The following is a 15,555-nucleotide window of genomic DNA, read 5'->3' as shown; positions in this document are numbered from 1 at the left end:
CACTGGAAAATCTCAAAGAGAGTAACAGAATCCTTTGCTCCCACATCCTGTGATTCTCAGTCTCTGTGCAATTTACCAGGTCGGGAGAGACTGCACCCTCTTTGTGGGGAGGGTCCTGCTTATTTCAGAATATCAGCCAACTCTCTTACAAGGCTGCCAAAGCACTCAGGCAGTCTCTCCACACCACCCTGCCTGGCCATTGCTCCTGTGTCTCAGCCGTGACTTTGCTGACATCGGCATCACAGGTTTTCAATCCCTAAATCACGTGGCATGAGGCTGCCATGGTGGGCAAGAGGCCATTTGCCCTCCATATCACCAAAGCTCATTAGATCCCATGAATCAAATATCTGCTTTGACAGATATTAAACACGCAGTTCTAGAAGCACACAGTTCTGGCTCAGCTAACCCTTGCAGGATGTGAGTTTTGATAAACCTGCAGATTTTCCTATTGACATTCCTCAGGTTACAGGCTTTCCTGGTCCGACAGGCAGTGTCAGCTATCTGCTGCCCTCTTTTGAGTCTTAGGGCACACTGCAATCACAAACAGAGCCCATTTCCTGCAGGAGCCTCTTCTGCCTGTGTGGGTAGGGGTGGGTGGATGGGCAGGTTGAAGCTTCTAGCTTAGTTTTCTGATGACCAGCAAGGGCTATTCCAGTGGTGTTATAACGGTACTTTAACCACTCTGCCGGTTTTCTTCTGTGGTGACAGCAAAAACCATTTTCTACAACAAAGCAGCAGATGAATTATAAGACAGGCTATTGTTCCGTTTTGTTTTCTTTTCTTATCTTAACCCAATTTGTCACCTGGACCAGTGCCCCTCAGGGCTGATCTATTTATTCCCCTAAAGTGCTCACATATGTTTCTGGCTCTAAGGATATTGAAAGGAAGGTGTGTGCCTGAATACATTCCCAGTGCCCGTCCATTGAACACATGTGCCCTTCTAGGACAATAATCAGGTTGAAGTCCTCACAGAGGAGACAGTAGTAAAAAGTAGTGTTAGTAGCTCAGTTTTGTCTGACTCTTTGTGACCCCATGGACTGTAGTGCATCAGGCTCCTCTGTCCATGGGATTCTCCAGGCAAGAATACTGGAGTGGGTTTCCATTCCCTTCTCCCTTGCCGACCTGGAGATCGAACCTGGGTCTCCTGCATTGCAGGTGGATTCTTTATCGTCTGAGCTACAGGGAAGCCTCAGAGGGGACAGAGTCACAAACAGATCAGAAGGTCTTGCAGGAAGTTAGACCTGCTGGGCTGGGTACAACTCATTAAATACCACCTTCGCCCCATCCCCCTCCTGCCTGTCTACCAGCTCCTCTTGGCTGTGGTTGCATCATTCCCACAGACCATCTGTATAATGGTTTCTTCCCCCAATCCTCCCTGTTAGCCTCTCACCACTCTGTCCCCATGTCTGCTGGTCATCTCTCCTGTCTCCTTGTACCAAACTAAAACAGGAAGCAATAGGTAAGAAGATGCTCACTGAAAGTAAAACAGAAGAAACAATTGTCATCTTTCCCTCAATGTCACGGGAGTTCTTTGGAGACTGAGAAGATGGCAACAACGTAGTGCTCAGAAAAACCATGAGAAACCATGGCTAAGGATACCGGTCTATCAGAAAGTTGATATCTGTCTACTCTTTTATGGTAATCTCTCTGTGTGTCTCTCTCATGCTTCTTTGAGCTCCACCCGACCCCCATGGCAGTCTCTTATTGAGAACGGCTGCCCTCAGACCACGGAGATGGAAAAGTAATCCCACTGTAGCTCCAGGTGGGGAAAAGAATGGATGGTACTGTCTTCCCCCAGCTGAAAGAAATCCTGAATTTGTCTGATGGCCCAATCAGGCCCCGAGAAGATTAAAGTGCAGCGAACATTCAGAAGCCCTCACGAGCCATCGTGCAAATGCCTCTCTGCACCAGGGCTGGCTTCCTGGGTGTGTAGCCTGTGGGGTTGTTTACAGTCCTGCCCTTGGAAGAGCCCACGCTTAGTTGAATGCTTTGCTGTCATTGTCTTGAAATTTTTCAGACTTTTTGAGCATGGGGCCTGCATTTTATCTTGGCACTGGGCCCTACAAATTGCCTATCTGTTCCTCTGCAGCCTAGTTCTGAAGTATCCTATTGTGCCTGAAATGGTGGGTTGAGAAACATTTACCTACTTGGCAGGGGGTGGAGGGTGGGTGGCGGAATGATGTGAGCTTTACCTTCTACCTGCTTTGGTTCTCTTAGTCCAAACCCCTGCCTGTGAGCCCAAATGCTACGTGCCTGACTCTTCTATTCCCAGGGCGGCAGGCTTGGTCAGCTGTGGAAAGAGAAAGTTTCCATGGAGAACTGTGTGATGTGCCTGGAAGGAATCATTGTAGCACGAAGAAAGATACTGAGAAATTCTGCACCAGGGAGATAGTTCAGTAAAAAGAGAGGTTCACAAACAACTCCCAGGGGTCATCCTGTTGTGTCTAGAAGAAAGAGACAAGAAAAACCGTTTCTTCCAGATTCTTCCTTTTCAACTGAAGCCACGAGGCCCCTGGCACACACTCAGCCGATGTTTTTTATGTCTCCTGCTGTTTACTCTGAATCCATCTCGAGCTGTTGCAGAGAGGCACTACATCAACACAATTTATTTCATTACGATGCCATGTCATATCGTATATCTCCTGTTCACAGTAGGTTGACAAGGCATTGCATTTGTGTACGAGTATATATGGATACATATTACCACAATCACGGGGGAATAGTATTTATTGAGTGCCCACTACCTTATTAGACGCTACAGAGAGAATTGTGAGGGCACATATAACAATTTAATAACGGGGGGAAAAAGATACTCTTTCTATTTAATTCGGCTTGCAGAAAAACAAAACAAAACCAAAAAAAGACTACTTGATATTTCCTCTCTGTGCCTGCTGGATGGTGGCAAGAAAGACCTCTAAAGCACGTAGAGCTCTTATCTTTGTTCATTCCCCAAAGAATAATAGATCAGTCAGAGCTCTGATGCTGTTTTAATAATGTACAATTCACAATTCATTGGTTACCAAGCACTCACGGTATAATTAATTTTACAGACCTGTTCAGCAAATCCACATGGTTTTGTACAATATGGGGAGGGGGGGAGGGGGAGAAGTATTACCAGGAGGAGGTGGAGGCTGGGGGGAGAGTGAAGGAAAAAAGCCATCTTTCCTCCTCTTTCAAAGTAACTGAGTCCTGCACCAGCTGCACAGATTGGCAGGCAACTGTAGACTGTAGGAGAGATTTAGTTTGATGCACAAGAATCTCCCCACCAAAAAGTTTTGGACCAGCAAAAACGACAATGCTCGTGGGTATTATATTCAGTCTCCTGGGAAATGCTCACTAAGGAAGCATGGGGACTAACCACAGAGCAACATCAAGCCATCACTCTTAGAAGGAAGCTGCCTACTTCCTAACTACACTCTTGCATGAATAAAATCTAAAGCTGCTTGTGATCACCCCCTCCCTTTCAAAAATGTGTAGCAAAAACAAGAGTACCAACTGAGGGTGGAGGGGCTTGGGGAGGAGGGACAAAGATTCCCTGACTGTTTTCATGACCCTCCAGAGAGCCATCATTTACTTGAAGGGGCCTCTGGAAATTCACAGAGAATTCTTAAAGCCAAAGAAAATTCACAGGAAACCTGTCTAAGTGTATTTCTGATCAATGACCTGCTTTGTTTTTAAATCTTTGCTCTGAACTTTTTGGATTTCCCCAAAATATACATAATGTTTTAGCTTAAAATCAGTCTGTCCGAAAAGGAAAATCTGCTCAATTATGTATCACTGTCCTTAAAAACAAGAACATTACAATTTTAAAAAGAGTGCAGAGGTGCTCAACATACTTCTGTTTATTTCTAAAGTCTGTTTCCCTCTTTTTTGTGGATTTTAAGGCACCCAGAATAGGACATGAATACATGCAAGGCAGAAATTCTGCACCAGCACCAAGTGATAATCACTTAGGTGCTCATGTCCTGTGCAGTAAGGAGGCCAAGAACAGCACAGATGGAGACTCAGACCCCAGCTTTGTCCCTTGCTAGGTGCTTGCGTGCTAAGTCGCTTAAGTCGTATCCGACTCTTTGCAACCCCATGGACTATAGCCTGCCAAGCTCTTCTGTCCATGGACTTCTCCAGGCAAGAATATTGGAGTCGGTTGCTGAGCCCTTCTTTTGAGTATCTTCCTGACCCAGGGATCGAACCCGTGCCTCCTGTGGCTCTTGCATCGCAGTCAGGTTCTGTGCTGCTGAGCAACCAGGGAAACTCCTAAAGTATTTTGTTGGAAAGGCCATTTAACCTCTTGAGGGCTTAGTTTTCCCATCAATAAAAATAAAGTTGAAACACTGACTTGTTCACAGACTTGTTGAAGGGCTAAGGGAGATCATTTGTATATACCCGTCAGCATAATGCCTTATTTTTGGTGGGTGTCAATAGTAAACGGTCATTGTAATTCTGTTGATGTTGTTGAGTCATGGTTAGTCATTTTGCTATGCTTAATGACTCTTCTTTTCGATCTTTTTTTTGCAGCCCGGATAATAACCAGAGGAGACATCGACCAACATTGACTCCATCTGAGCTGGGATGCTGACACAGTGCCCATGCTTTCTAGCCTACCACCAGGTAAAACGGGGGTGAAAGTCTATGATTATTTCGAATAACCACGCCTAAAGTAATCCTGTTCAGAGTAGCCTGAATTTCCCTTCATTGGAATTCCAAATGGGTTGCTTAACAAAGGTGGGATATCGTCTCCATTCGCATACTAAAGTGCTTTCCAGAGCGGAGACACCACACAAAACAAGTTCAGCAAGAGAATGAGGAAGTAGGCGGCATAATGCAGGGGTCGGTCTAAGACATTATGCTGCCCACTCTCTGGAGTCGGTCTCCAACAAGGCTCCTTCTGCCTGGTGCTGCTGGAGCCAATAGGAGACCGAGTTGGTTTAGAAGCAAAGTGTCATTCTTTAATGAAAGAATGGAACGGTATGAGCTCATGATCGAGAGCAGGAGTGAGCTGATGTAATAACATTAGAAATAAAGTGCACAATAAATGCAATACGTTTGAATCAACCTGAAACCCCACCCCCTACCCAGAGTTCGTAGAAAAGTTGTCTCTCACAAAACCGGTCCCTGATACCAAAAACGTCAGGGACCACTGATCTAGAGCGCCCCACCGGTCAAGGGCCGAGCTGCGGAGCCGCAGTCTCTGCACGCGGCCACGCAGTCTCTGCACGCGGCCCGCCGCCCTCACCTGGGACTTTGGTCTCCGGGCAGCGAGTCTGCGCACTGCCCTCTGAGGGGAGGTGTGCGCAGCAGCCATTTTACACCAGGAACGCTGGTCTGAGGCGCCCGCTGACGGGCCTCTGCACTCGGCTCCCTGTCAGCAAGTGAAACCGGAAGGACAAAGGAAAAGAGAAAAGCAGGTTAGACTTTATTATACGGATTCTGTTTTTATTCCCTGAGGGGATTGTTCAAGGGCTTTGCCTGTGACAATCAGGCCAACTGTAAAGGGACCGCTTCACCTTTGATGGACATCCAGGTTAAGGCGGGGCCAGGCGGGGGCACAGTGGTGAAGAAACCGATGCAGGAGATGCAGGAGACGAGGGTTTGATCCCTGTGTCTGGACGATCCCCTGGAGGAGGGCATGGCAACCCACTCCAGTATTCTTGCCTGGGGAATCCGGTGGACAGAGACGCCTGACGGGCTAGGGTCCATGGGGTCCCAATGAGTAAGACACCACTGCGCTGCTAAACAAGGAGAGTTTATGGCAAGAATGGAAGTCCCCCGAGAGCATAAGGGAATGGAGAACACCATTGCTTGTGTTCAGTTCAGTTCAGTTCAGTCGCTCAGTCGTGTCCAACTCTTTGCAACCCCATGAACCGCACGCAGCATGCCAGGCCTCCCTGCCCATCACCAACTCCCGGAGTCCACTCACATCCATGTCCATCGAGTTGGTGTTGGACATAGTGTTTAATATTTCCTGGATGCTCTCCTAAATCCTTTGCATGTGTTAGTTCATTTAATTTCTCATAATTACGGTTACAATCCCCATTTTACAAATAAGAAACATGAGGCACAGACAGGGTAAGTCCAAGGGCACAGATTCTTTTTTCCTGTCAACCTGAGTGACAGCTCTGCAGCTACTAAGATAGCTACTAAGATCAAGATAGGTGTTCTACTCGGGACTGGGGCTGAAATGAGCAATGGCTTAAAATATTGTTGTGAGATTACAACTTATAGCCACTTCTAGTTGGAAGCTTGGAGGAAGCTGGTGGAACATTCCCAAGCCAGGAGGATTTGGGGGGTGTGGGGGAGGGGGCAGGGAGGGGAAGGGTCTGAAGTAGAGAGCACCTGTCCTATCCACTGGTGACTCCTTAAGGGTGTTGACAAGGGGCGGTTCCCACGTGCCTGTTAGCTAGTAGCTCTTTTTTCCACTGAAGACTACAAACTGTGTTATGCCCTTCTGTTTTAGTTAGGTACTTGTGGGTAGGGCAACAGAGACCCATTCAGAATAAGAGGAAGGGGGTCAGTGCTGTTGGGAGGATGCCCACAGATTGGAACTGGACCATGAACTGCAAAACTCTTTAGAAATCCATGAGGCTCCAGCCATCAGCTCCTCTTCCTTTCAAAGGCAGTATCTTCTCTTTCTGTCCACGTGTCTCGTCATTTCTCCGCATCTCTCTGCCAGATCTCTCGCTATCTCTTTCCTATTATTGGCTGCCTTTGCTTCATGAAGGTTTCCAGTCCCCTTAAACACGGCCCACCGTGGCCTCTCCTGCCCCAACTCTATGCCAAGTAGTCCCCCTTCCCACCATTTGAACATATGTGTTACAGTGTCTTTGTTTGTATTTCCAAGAGGGAAAATCTGGGTTTGAAATTTTTTCTGAACAGAGGTATAGGCACTGTCCAACCTGAGAGTTTTCTGCTCTTCAGTAGGACACCCACACCTGTCCCAGTTAGCTGTGAGACAGTGGGGGTCCCATGGCACAGAACATGGGCCTGAGGGCTACTGCTTCTGCATGTGTGCTGGGTGTGTGCTAAGTCGCTTCAGTTGGGTCTGATTCTTTGCGACCCCATGGACTCGTGGCCTGTCAGGCTCCTCTGTCCATGGAATTCTCAAGGCAAAAATACTGGAGTGGGTAGCCATTCCCTTCTCTAGGGGATCTTCCCAACCCAGGGATCGAACCCATGTCTCTTATGTCTCCTTCATTGGCAAGAAGGTGCTTTACCACTCAGGCCACCTGAACAAGGCAACTTATATTATTCAAAGAGACTCCGTCCAAGGCCAGTGTTGCCAGCCAGCCTGGTGCCCCTCTAGACCCACGTCTGGATCTGGCAGTAGGACCGTGCTCTCAGAGGAGGCTCACTGGGACTGGAAGGAGGCTCCGATTCAGCAGAAAGCTGCCCAGCAACTTCCTCTGGAATTTTAGCGTACATTTCCAGTTTTTTCTTGTTTGGCCTGCTCTTCACCTCCTGCTGGCCCCTCCACCTAGAATCATCCTCAACATACACATACACTTGCACTCACATTGGTGTGCTCATCAGTCATGTTCAATTCTTTGGGACCCTATTGCCTGTAGCCCAGTAGGCTCCTCTGTCCATGAGATTTCCCAGTCAAGAATATTTAGAGTGGGTTGCCATTTCCGACTCCAGAGGATCTTCCCGACCCTGGGATCGAACCTGCCTCTCTTGCATCTTCTGCATTGGCAGGTAGGTCCTTTGCCACTGTGCCACCAGGGCAGCCCCTCACTTCGGGGTAAGCCTCTCCTATTGTCTATCAGATCTGCTCACACTCTTCTTCTTAGGGGACTTTGGTACATGGTCTGGGTTTCCCCACGCATCTGACCTCAACCCAAACTGTTGTTAGCTTAGCTTCTTTCTCGTCAGGGCTTCCCAGGTGGCTCAGATGAGAAAGAATCTGCCTGCAATAAGGGAGACCTGGGTTTGACCCCTGGGTCAGGAAGATCCCTTGGAGAGGGGAATGGCAACCCATTCCAGTATTCTTGGCCTGGAGAATTCCATGGACAGAAGAGCCTGGCAGGCTACAGTCCATGGGGTTGCAAACAGTCGGACACAACTGAGCAGCTAACACTTTCACTTTTCACTCTCTTGTCAGGGCCAGTGCCTCGAAGGAATTTCCATTTTCTGAACGACACTGTCTATGACAGATGGACAAATACGTTTTGCTGTAAGGGCACATTGGGTCATGAATGATGCGGAGCCGATGTCTATCAACTGTCTAGAGTCAGTTTGCTCAACAGCGTATGCTAGTATGAGTTCAGCCAGTTCTGTCACTAGTCACTCCTAGTTGCTGCTTGTCACTCACACACATCAAATTCTTAGGGTTTGTTTTGGTTTGTGGCAAAAATGAAGAAGTGAAGTGAAGTCTCTCACTCGTGTCCGACTCTTAGTGACCCCATGGACTGTAGCCTACCAGGCTCCTCCATCCATGGAATTTTCCAGGCAAGAGTACTAGAGTGGGTTGCCATTTCCTGCACAAATAAAAAAACAATGAAACAAAAATATCTCCCACCAATCTAACCTTCACGTGCGTTCAATGAAAGCTTCTTAATACTTTCATTCCCATCTGACTCTAAATTGTTGTGTGTGTTTTTTTTTTTCGGTGTGTGTCCAGCCTCATCCTAGCTTTGATCATCTAGATGTCCTGATAGTCATTTATTCCATGGCAACTCCTTCATCAACCCATCTGGCCCAGCAGGATATAGTTTATGTTATTCTTTTTTTTTTTTAATTGCCTTCAATACTGTACAGTCACATCTGATTTTTTTCCCAAGGCAACTGTCAGGGGCATCCTAAGTGTTCCCCAAACATACAACCTTGATTGGGACCTCCTGGTGGTCCAGTGGTTAAGATTCCATACTTTCAGTGTAGAGAGTATGGGTTCAATCCCTGGTCTGGGAACTAAGATCTCACATGATGTGGGGCATGGTTAAAAAATAAAAAGGACCCTGATTTACATTGGGTAGCAGATAAATTTGAATCTCTATGGGATCTTTTCCCCCAGAAACCAAATATCTCGTATAGCTTTTTATATGGGCATGTAAGGACTCTGGTGTGATTTCTAAAGTGCTAGGATGACCCATTGCTTGTCAAAAGACCCTTTTGCATATTTTCTGACTCAGTGATTATCTCATGGGGAGATTTAAAAACTATGGATGCCAGACCCCCACCAAGACCAGGTAAGTCAGAACCTCTGGAGTTGGAGTCCAAGCATAAGCACTTTTTTTTCCTTTTAATTCCCTAGTGGTTCTCATGTGCAGTCTTAGTTTAGAATACCTTTCTTAGTTCAATAGTTTATAAACTTGGCTGTACCTTGGAGTCACTAGGGAACCTTAAACAATACTGATGCCTGGGTTTCATCCTTGGAGATTTTGATTTAATTATTTAGGGTTTTAGCCTGAGTTTTTAAAAACTCCCCAGGTGACTACAATATGCAACCAAAATTGAAAATCAGAACCTTAATGGATGCTTAAAATTTCAATATTAGGCTATTCATTTATCACTTAAGTTCCTGATTGACACCAAAAAAAGACTTGTCATTGGGTGAAAGATGATGCTTTTTTAAATTACTTATATCTTAGTGTGAATGTGGTCCAGATTGAATACAAAGTAGTTTAGTCGCTAAGTGGTGTCCGATTCTTGTGACCCCATGGACTGTAGCCCACCACGCTCTTCCATACATGGATTTTCCAGGCAAGAGTGAGTTGCCATTTCCTTCTCCAGGGGATTTTTCCAACTCAGGGATTGAACCCGGGTCTCCTGCACTGCAGGCAGATTCTTTACTGACTGAGCTATGACAGCTCTTGAATACAAGACTCCTGGCTAAATTTGAGTTTCAGACAAGCAGATAATTTTTAGAATAAGTATATTCCATGTAATATATGGGTATATTCATGCTAAAAAAAATTATTCACGGCTTATCTGAAATTCAAATTTACCAGGGCATCCAATATTTTTATTTGCTAAAAGTGGTCAGTCCTATCCAGAAAGATTTCCAAGGGCAGGTTGTAAGAATGGGGCATGGAAAAAGCACAGCGAGAAACATGGAGACCCTGAGGGGAGGGCACAAGGAATAGTGCAGAAAGACCACAAAGCAAAGAAGGACAATGCAAAGCCCAAAATCACTTGCCTTATCCAACTCACTCAAGTACCATTCTGCCACATCTTTGTAAAAATCAACATAATCTTCCCTACCTCACCATCTTAGGTGGCAGAGTGTACATTATCCCTCAAGACTTGACTGCGACCAGGCACAGCAGCAGACGTCTTGCGTCTAGAATCCCTCTCCTGCTCATGCAAGACCAAGATACTGGGCTGGCCAAAAGGTTCTTTTGGGTTTTTCATAGCATTCTATGGAAAAACCCAAACAAACTTTATGGCCAATGCAATAGACATGTAATCCATCGCTAATATATTCACTGATGTTCTAAATTTTTTAATTTAGAATTGACTATATTTAGAACTACACATTTATGAAAATTCTAAATATAGAATTTAATTAAGAATGTAATTAAATCTCAGTATAAAATTTAATTATATTCAAAGCTTTCCAAATGTCTGGCTTTGACTTATGATAATTGTAACCTGCTTTCAGAAAGTTAAAAAGAAAAAAAATGCCTTCAGAATGAGAGAAAGAAGGTAGATATGTAAATAAATATGATAAAGGCTTCCTAAACTAAATTCCCAGTAAACCTATTATAAGGTCATGTATTCTGTGTACTCTAATCCCAGCCTCCACATAAATTCACTCGTTATTTTTTTTTCAAGGACAGTTTTTATTTTGCTTTTCTTTTGAACCCCTTCCCTTTACATTTGTAGGTACCTAGGGGGTTTTCCTCTCACTGGCTTCCAAGTTATCCAAACAGAGTATCCTTACATAGGGTAACATGAAATGTTGGTGCACCTAGCGGGGAGAACTGGATCTACATCCAGAAATCCTTAGATTCCTGAGATTCAACATATTTTACCCTACTATGTTACCAGGATTTAGACAAACAAGCTTATTTATCTATGAACATTTTTTCATTTCCTTGGTTACATCTGACCGAGCATGAAGTCAATATCCCAGAAGAAAATGGAAGACATTCCTTTGTCTCAAACAAAGTCCACAGGATACCTGGGTATATAATGAGTTCTTAGTACATCAGCAGTCCACAACCTTTTTGGCACCAGGGACCAGGTTCGTGGAAGACAATTTTCCCATGAACAGCAGGGTGAGGGAGATGGTTTTGGGATGATTCAAGTGCGTTACACTTACTGTGCACTTTATTTCTATTATTATTGCATCAGCTCCACCTCAGATCATCAGACATTAGATCCTGGAGGTTGGGGAGCCCTTAGTACATCCTTCCACTCCCTTGAATCCCCTCTTCTTCCTACCCGCAATGACCCCTTCCCACCGTTTATGTTCCTTGCTTTCTCTTACCGTCATCTCATTGTCTTATCTGACAGCTTCATGGAATGACACTTTTCAGGTATCTTTGAGGTCAGTTAACCCTCCTTGATTGGCCGCCTGAGACACAAATGGCCTTGTGACCTTTTCATAACCTTCTCTTAAAAGAGAAATGGTTATTGCCTTTCAGAGATTATCCAAATAAGGATGTCAGGAAAATGCCCTATGCTTTCCTGCAAAACTAAAAAGTTTTGTGGTAGAGCAATGCAAATTATGTTTCCCTGATGGCTCAGTCGATAAAGAATCCACCTGAAATATGGGAGACCTGGGTTCAAACCCTGAGTTGGGAAGATACCCTGGAGGAGGGCATGGCAACCCACTTCAGTATTCTTGCCTGGAGAATCCCCGTGGACAGAGGAGCCTGGCAGGCTGCAGTCCATGGGGTTGCAAAGAGTTGGATACAACTGAGTGACTAAGCACATCACACAGCAATGCAAATTAAGTGTTTAAAACAAGGGACATTTCTTCTTTTCTTTTGCAGTGGGCATACCAAACCTCCCACTAACATGGCCCCTTCCTAAAGGTATTGCTGAGTAGACAGGAGTTGTTGGTTTGCAATGGGAACACCAGGTATTATAACATTGCTGTCCAGCTTACTGATACATTCCCAAGTCAACTTCTTATAGGATCTCTTCCCATCTCTCCTTCATCAGATTTAACTCAGAGGTCCTGAGCTAGAAGCTAAGCTAACCACCAAGAAGGGTGCCTCTGGTCAAGTAAGGAACTACCAACCATTCTAAGACCTGTTGGGCGAGCTTATCAGGTTCCCAATTTCTCCAGAAATGCCTGGCAGTTTCAAGGATCGAGATAAGCACAGCTGTAATCTACCATGATCCAGAGCTTATTCACAGATCACAGCTGTGTAATTTCAGGTAACATGCTTCCCTTGTTTGGATTTGTTTAACATTGTTAAATATATAGTCAGACCATCTGCACAGTATTTTTTTTAAATTGGAAATTACAACCATAACTTCCTTTTTATATATCAATAAACTAAACAGCAAAATTTCAAAGGGATCCTTCTGCACCAAGCACGGAAGCAGAATGCCTGTCCCACGCCACACCACTGCCTAATTGCACACTAATTGGACAAACGTGATTAAATATTTCAAGATCTTTACTAATTGCCTCTATTTTAGCTTTAAAATTTGCTTGCCACCAACAAATTTAATGACACTGGTGTCTAGTCATCAGCAAAAAGCCCAAGAGTTGCTCTTTAAAATGTACCTAGTCAGAGTATTTACTGATTGTGCATTGTTTCCAATGTAGCTTAATTAGAAATCCAATCAGTTCGCTAAGTCTAATTATACTTGATTTGTAGATTCAGACTATGATACATAATGAAGCCAAGCAGCTAACAGTAAACGTGCCTGAAATGTAACAATAAGAGAAATATATATTTTTTAATGTATGTCTTGTCACTTTAGAAAATCAAGTAATACACACCATCTCTCATGACGGGGATTGGGGAGGTTTGAGCTTCTCAGTGTTTCCTTGAACTGGATTCCAGTTCTATTGGGGAAAACCTGCTTTGAAAGATGACGATCAGAAAATATTTCTATGTCTCCATACTAAAGATTAAAAAGAAAATAGAGAAAATTGCTTCCGTCAGTTGACTCTGTGAGGAACTTTTGGGGAATTATTTCACAGAAGTTGCCTTGATAATATGGTTAAAATGGACACATTCACGTAATTCTTAATTTTTAAAAAATTTGCCTTCTAGAAACTTGCTTTAACTATCTCAGAAAATGCCTTATCCAGTACCTAAAAACTACAGTGTTGATATAAGCATATATTCAAATATGTGAAGGTATAATTTTGTATATACACACAATTTTACCAGGAGGAAATACTTCTAAATGTATTATTGCATATCTGCAATAATTTGCAACCAATTGTTGGTCTGTGAAAACAGGTTATGTGAAGTAGAGAAAAGAAGCTTTAAAAAAAATTAATGTAGGTTAAGATGCCAGTTACCACTGCCTCAATCATCCAAGCAACTTGAGGCAGTGGTAGTTGGAGGGTTTTGAATACTTAGCTCTCTACCTTCCAGAATCCACTCATTTCTGTTGGTACATAGGATGCAGACATGTCACAGTTACAGATGGTGCTGAGATCTAGCCATCTCACCTTACAATCGTCTCACCTTACAACCATCACCCACAAAAGACGGCAGTGCTTTGGAACGGTAAGGACAGCAGTGATGATGCTGGTTCAGACACGCCTAAGGAGTCACGGTCATTTCACTTTCACTTTGAACACAGTGGGAGAAATCAATAAGGTGAACCAGAATGAAGGGAAATGGATAGGAAAGAAATGTGATTTTTCAGCTTTGGGGATAATATTATAAATGTAATGAAGAATGATTCAAAACATCCTGAAACTCTAAATTAATTACTGCTGACTGTTCAATAATAGACTATTACTTTAGCACAGTTTTTTTTCCTTTAATGTAAAGCTTATCTTTTATAACATGCATGCATGCTAAGTCACTTCAGTCATGTCCGACTCTCAGCGACCCCATGGACTATGGCCTGCCAGGCTCCTCTGTCCATGGGGATTCTCCAGGCAAGAGTACTGGAGTGGGTTGCCATGCCCCCTCCAGGGGATCTTCCCTACTCAGGGATTGAACCCATGGCTCTTATGTAACCCACGTTGGGAGGTGGGTTCTTTACCACTGGTGCCACCTAGGAATCCCATATCTTTTTATAAGAATGTAGCCTAAAAGAAACATTGACATATGCTTGGATGAAAGGCTCCACAGAACTGCAGTGTGTAAGCAGTTTTAATTTTTGCGTTAAAAATTGATCATTTATATTTATTCTGGTATTGCTTTTAAAAAGCTGTGCAATAAAATTGCTCCATGTAAGTGTGTGTACATGAATGTTTGTGAATGTGTATGATTTTAAAGACTGACAAGTACATAACTTTTTTCTTTCTCCCTTTTTCAAAAGCATCTTGTAGCATGTACTGAACCTGGAGGGTTTTCCTTTGCTTGCACTTCTTTGCCTTTGGACGCAATTCCCAATCAACATGGCCTCTAGCCAAGACCCTTAGTTTTTCTGTTTTGTTATAGTTCTTATCTTCCCTGTACTCTGGTGTTAGCCTTTATTGATAATTTCTCAAACTTTAAGTATAATGCCAATTAAGGAGTTGTTTTTCTCCAATCAGAATTCATCACACTGACCTTTGGGTTAATAGAGACAATCCTCATTGGATGTGACCCCAAAGGTTCTTCTTTACCTTCCTTTCCTAGGAAGATTGCTCTTCTAATATTGCCACTGAGATATTCAAACACAATGAGGTGTGGAAGCTGGGAGGAGACGGAGATGCTCTTATTGCTGAAGGCTGAGGCAGGTTATTTCCCTATCTTCTTTAAATGATTGCGGTGGGAGAAAGTGGAGCTGTAAACACATGACCTGAACCTGACTCCAGAATGGCTAATTGAAAGCGTAAGTTGACAGCCATCTCACTTGTTTAAAATAACATGGTTTCTGTTATGTATTTGACATTGACTGAGACAGAATAATGTTTTTTACATGTGGCAAAAAATAAATACAGGGCAGTACAGATCTTCACAAATGTCTAGAAAATCAGGAAGGAGAAGAATCGTCCAGTGCAGTCCAGTTACTTTTTAAATGCTGGCGAATTTTTAAAGGAGAATTTTGTTCCTTTTTTTCCTCTCAGCTTAGCTTTATTTTTTCCTCTTCTTATTAATAAGGCCTGGCCCCTCGTTAACATGCAGGCAGAGCCTAATGAGCCTTGCAGACTCCTGTAATTTCTTCACTGTTGAAAATGCCTGACACTAATCTATGCCATTTATACTAATAAGAGGTGGATCAGCTGATATTTGGTGCAATGAAAATATGCTAAACATACTTTATTGAATTGCACGTAGTTAGTTCTTCCCAGTTCGCTGTATTACAGCAACAGATGCACAATCATTACCTCTGTGCTCTGTGTGGAGCCCAACCTTTGCTTTGAATAAATGAGAAAAGTAAGACATTTCATATGTTCACTTTCTTTTTTAAAAATGCTGATAATACTGACTTTCAAACTCCTACCTCGAGAAAAATCATCTTTTCTGTGATTTTCAAAGC

General features: G+C 43.7%; 1 long non-coding RNA gene across 1 annotated transcript; it reads left to right on the top strand.

Annotated features, from left to right (window-relative positions):
• Positions 1-5,096: 5,096 nt before the first annotated feature.
• LOC132343643 (uncharacterized) lies at positions 5,097-15,263 on the top strand. The gene is made up of 3 exons (XR_009492573.1): positions 5,097-5,405; positions 12,109-12,327; positions 14,712-15,263. It is a non-coding gene; the product is annotated as an uncharacterized lncRNA (long non-coding RNA).
• The last annotated feature ends 292 nt before the right edge of the window (positions 15,264-15,555 follow it).

This window comes from Bos taurus, chromosome 23 (assembly GCF_002263795.3).
Source record: "Bos taurus isolate L1 Dominette 01449 registration number 42190680 breed Hereford chromosome 23, ARS-UCD2.0, whole genome shotgun sequence".
NCBI classification, from domain to species: domain Eukaryota; kingdom Metazoa; phylum Chordata; class Mammalia; order Artiodactyla; family Bovidae; genus Bos; species Bos taurus.
This window is presented reverse-complemented; position numbering and strand designations above follow the sequence as displayed.